At 35.5% G+C, this 5,331-nt stretch overlaps 1 non-coding gene across 1 annotated transcript; it reads right to left on the reverse strand.

Moving 5' to 3' along the window:
- Window positions 1-4,395: 4,395 nt before the first annotated feature.
- Window positions 4,396-4,500, reverse strand: LOC150008680 (U6 spliceosomal RNA). Its single transcript, XR_016511476.1, has one exon. It is a non-coding gene; the product is annotated as a U6 spliceosomal RNA (small nuclear RNA).
- Between the last annotated feature and the right edge of the window lie 831 nt (window positions 4,501-5,331).

Here is a 5,331-nt window from a genome sequence, read left to right on the forward strand (position 1 = left end):
AGGGATAATTATATAAAAGCCATTTGCCCAGTTAATTGCTATATTTCTGGATTATGCACATTCTCCTATTATTTTAGAAGAATAGGACAATTCTAAAAAGATATATATATACTCAGTATTTAAAGCTCATCAGTCACAATACACTCATTTAAAAGTCTGAACTCCTAGGAGTGTGATGGTCAAATGTATGTTATAGATCTTTCTTCCCTTGCACTGTGGCTAAATTTTTTTACCTAATTCCTAGATACACATCAAGATTTGGGCCTCTTTATAATCTTTGCTTTTCCTGATGTGATAATAAGGCAAAAATAGTTGAAGCTGAAATCTTTTCTCTACAGTGGCATTATTAGTTTAATAAATTTGATCATATATAAATAAAACATTATAAACTAACAAAGCTTCATTGTGAGCTGCCTTCAGTGCTATCATAGTTTCAGAACCTGTGAATGAAAGACACTGTGGTATAAATGGTTAATTGTAACTGCTGTGCTTCAAAGTCAATCTTTGTTTATATTAAAAAAAAAATTAGGTCTCAAGCATATTTTGTTAATAGATTTAATATTGCATTTCTTCTGAACACCCCAAGTGAATTCTCATGACAAATAGCTACTTGAAAATAAAGTTTCTGTTCCCCTTAAAGTTATGAGTCATATCAAAATTTAATCAAGTAAGTGAAGGTAAAAATGTCATCACACTTCTAAAATTTGCAGTCAATATTTCACACCTGTGTGGAAAGCAGATAGATGTCTAAGCAGCAGCTTGATAACATTCCAAACTGCAACCCCTAATTTATTCACCTTTGAAATATCAGCTAGACTCCAATGCAACCCATGCAGCCTTTTGGCAGGGAGCTGGACAACAGAAAGTATGTTTAAAATACCCAGAAGTGGGGGAATGTGTATTATTTGGCACAAATACTATCATTCACCTATCCAGAGTTAATATGCTTTTCCACTTTACTTCTTATAGATGATCTATAAGTTATGTGCACTTGGCTTAAACCCAATAAATTTTACAGTAATCTCTTAGTCCAAGGAATAGTAATAAAGCTACATTGCAGTGGTCTCAATAATAGTATGTTAATTAAATTAGATTAAAAAATCAACACTATTTTAATGTTCTCAATACAGTCTGAAATTTGTATAGAAAAGTCTACAGATCATATAGTTTGTATCATGAGATTAAAACCACTTTGAACACATTTGAGAGTTGGAACAGAGAAAGCTCATGCCATATCAGAATTGAATCATGCAAGTATTTGGGAATTTAGTCTGTTTTGTAAATGAGTGAAAAGGTTTTGCTATAAACACAGAGTGAGAAAATGATGGTCATTAAAGTTTTATGAAGCTGATTATTTTAAACAGAGTGGAATGATAAAATCACTCACCTGAGGCTGTGAACATCATGTAAGTCTTACAGTAACAGTTTCTTCATATAAAATGACTAGAATTTTTTTCTTTCTCTACCACTAGTTAGTCTTAAAGTAATTAGCCCATTAAAGGAAATCTAAGAGCACCTACTGTATTGAGCAAATGCTTATGATGACCATTGGCGATTCAGTCATTATAAACCAAATACTTTACTAACAAAATATTGTACTAGTGTAAATGAACATGGTCAGAATGGCAACACTAGATAAAACTAGCAAGGTGTTATTTTAATGTTTCTCTGAGAGGAAAAGGTAACTTGATACATTTTATAAGAACTGGCACATACTAAAACTATTTTTTTCTTCCATTCTCTCATTCTCCTTTTCATCTTGTCATTTTCATAGCAATAATAATACCTATTGCCATTATTATTTCTATGTTCTGGCTTCAAGAAAATAAGAGAAAAATCCCTTTTTGGTTAGATGCTGAAAGGTAAAAATACTGAATTCAGAGGAGGGTGGGGAAGAGAGATCATCAGAAAATATGATTCTGTGACGCTGTGATGTGTGAGTTAGGAATCTCCCTTAAATGAAAACATGAGGTGTGTGTATGTGCTCGCGTGCACACACACGCATGTGTGTGTTTCCTAGCTCATATAGATCCAGGACTTTCTCTTAAGAAGACGTTTTTCCTGATCAATCAAACTTAGAGATATATGGTTTAAATTCACTGCTTTAGACAGGGGCTTCCTGGCTTGCCTCCTGAATCTCTGGGTTTTTCCACTTGCTGTATCATACACTCTCCATGGGTGCAGCACGTTTCATGTAGCCTGCTTGTTTTATTCTCTTTCTCCAGAGCACTGGGAGAGAACTGCCTTTTCACATTGAAAGGACTGTCACAAATTCAAAAATGTTTGGTATAAACATGATTAACTGAAGAACATGATTTACTTAATAATGTTTAAGAACATTGCATCTATATTTATGAGCAAAGTATATTTTACTGTTATTAGGTCTGTATAGGAATCTGAAATTTAAACGTGTTAGACTTCAATGAACTTCCCTCTATTTAAGAAGAGGGTTGACTGACTTTTTCCAAAAAGCCACATTGAGTTCTAAATCTTGGGCCTTTAAATGGCATTATATCCATGTTATGGTTTCTGAACCAAAGGAATTCTTTTTTCTGTTAACCTCTTGAGGTCACAGTGGTGGTTTGAAGTCTAAGCAACAATTCTGTTCAAAGACTAACTCACAGCAGGGTGTGTACAGTAAGGGTATTCGTGATTCCAGTCTTCACATATATTCTACTTTACTTTTTAGAAAATTTGATTCTGAGGCCACTACAAAGGCAACACCCTTAAAACACGTCATTTTCTATATCTCCCTGTACCAAAAGCTTTATATAATGACATTGGAAATGTACTACTGGATTTTTCATTGCACAAATGCCATTTAAAAAAAATACCCAGTGGAGACCTTGATCTCTCATTTGCTCTTGGCTCTAGAGAGCTTTTCACTTATTCTTGAGAAGGTGTTCAAGGGTCACCCTCCGGAGTGAGCTGGAACATGATGTGCCCCTCAAACCAGGGATCATCCCTTCCACTTGGGCCTTTCTCTGAGTGGTGGGGGGGAATATGAATAGAGTTGTATTTTGTTGAGTGTCATTAAGGGCATGGACTCAGGGTCCTGAATGCCTATAGTTGAATCCTGACTCTGCTGCTTACTAGCGATGTGAATCAGGGCAAATTCCTTAAGCTCTTTGTACTTCAGTTTCTTTTGTAAGAGCATCATCTGTGTGCTGTGAAAATTAAATGTTAGTGTGTATAAAAATCAGTGTCTGGTACATCATGAGTGATATATGTATGTGACTATTATTATTATCATACAATATATATCTATCTTTACAGTACGATCTCCCAGATATTGAATGACAGATTTATTGCCATATCTGACTGGTTTCTTAGAAAACCTTGAAAGGAATATATGCAATTGAAAAGGGAAAGAAAAAATTATTTTGTTTGTTAAAATTGCATTTACTGCTGATGTACCAGGTTATCAAAATTTTATATAAACCACGGGTTTTAAAAACTTAAAAATTTCAGTTTAATTGAAATATATTATTTTAACACACATATATTGTGTTCACTGTGTACAAGATAACAGCTGTCATGGAGGCTTACCAAGATGACTCAGACAGAAACTGTTGTCAAGTAACTTATAGGAGAGTAGGAGGGTATGATGTATAAAAGCAAATATATAGGGTAAGAATCATAGATGCTTTTTATCCTGGATTTGCTATGAAGAGACAAGGAGGGAACGATAGGGTGACGGAGAGGGAGAGGAGAAGAGAAGTAGATGAAGAGGGGAAAAGAGAAAGGGGGTAGAGGGGGTGAGATTATATTACTTCTGACTGAGGTATTGGATTCCCTGGAGGAAACAGACTTTAAAATAATCCATGAAGGCTGAGGATGACTTAGACATATAGAGGAGTGAGAAAAAGAAAATAATTTTTGTCACTGAGAACATTACTTGTACAGTGGTTAGAAATCTGAACTTTGTACTTGAAATATCAGTTAAGTTTGGTGAAGCCAAGAATCCAATGAGAAATAAATGTGAAGCAGTAAGCTAGAAATAGTCACCAACATAAACATATTAAAGTTTTTAAATAATCAGGTGCTGTGTATGATATTGGTATGAAAATAATCGTATTTGCTTTCAAGAATTCTCTAATTGGGAGTCATGTCAAAGATAAACACCAAACAATTCTCAGGGTACTGCCCCTCCCAGTATCAGAGAGGAGCATCCCAGAACAATGCCAGATGTTTTAAGGCTGGAGAAAGAAAATATTAGTTGTGATAGCCCTGTCCCTGAGGTTGCTTGCTCATCGCATGCTCTGCACTTGGCTATATCCTCTGAAGCTTCCATGGATGCCTATATCTTCCTTTCAAAGTGTTCACCTTTTGGCATTACTATATGTTAGGTATTTGTTTTGACTCTGCCTTGTACTTCTATTTTATTTTTTTCAAAAAAATATGGAATGCTTCATGAATTTGGGTGTCATCCTTGTGCAGGGGCCATGCTAATCTTCTCTGTATCATTCATAGCAACGTGTATATGTGTTGTTGAAGCAAGAATTTCCTTGTACTTTTCAAGTTGTACCTTGACCTGCATCCTTTCTGTGAGGTGCACTGCCCTTGGATGGCATCAACAGCACTGCTGTCTCACAATTTGGATTGACTTTATGGTGGCCAGCCCCTCCAAATAGACATAGCAATTGGGTCAATTGATTTGGGAAGGAAGTGTTTCCATGAACTCTTGGTCTTTCATTTCTTTTCCTCTTAAGGTTTTTGTATGACTTCTTCAAGGAAATAATTCCATAATCATAGAGAAAAAAAGAATAGAAGGGAAGAACCTATAATAAGATAAATATCTTAGATGGTTCTTGAAAAAGTCCAGCCTGAGGCTCAAACCAAGGTGGGAATGGGAGAGGAAGAGAGATAATAGAGAACAGATGCTGCAAAGGAATATGTGCCAGGATACACCAGCTAGTTATACAAGAGAGAGAGAGAGAGAGAGAGAGAGAGAGAGAGAGAGAGAGAGAGAGAGAGAGAGAGAGAGAGAGAGTAAAGAGTAAATGAGATTTCTTCCCTGAATTAACTGAGGTGGAAGGTTGTGCTATTAACAGAATATAGAAAATGGACATGATATAGTTTTTAGAAGAAAAAAGAGTTCAATTTTGATCATATTCAGGTTTCTGATGACAGGTAAGAATCACTATCAAGCATTTGGAAATGAAGGGAAAATGAGGATCTGTAACTTCAGAGGATGGTCAGGCTAGAAGTATATATTTGACAATCGAGGAAGAGAATTTGTCAAGTAAAGGGTTCTTTGCTGAATACCATGAATTTAGGAAATAGGAGGATAACAGGATGGGGGGGGGAGATATTAAATAACAAATAAGT

Source organism: Furipterus horrens, unplaced genomic scaffold (assembly GCF_987537825.1).
Source record: "Furipterus horrens unplaced genomic scaffold, mFurHor1.1.pri manual_scaffold_5, whole genome shotgun sequence".
NCBI classification, from domain to species: domain Eukaryota; kingdom Metazoa; phylum Chordata; class Mammalia; order Chiroptera; family Furipteridae; genus Furipterus; species Furipterus horrens.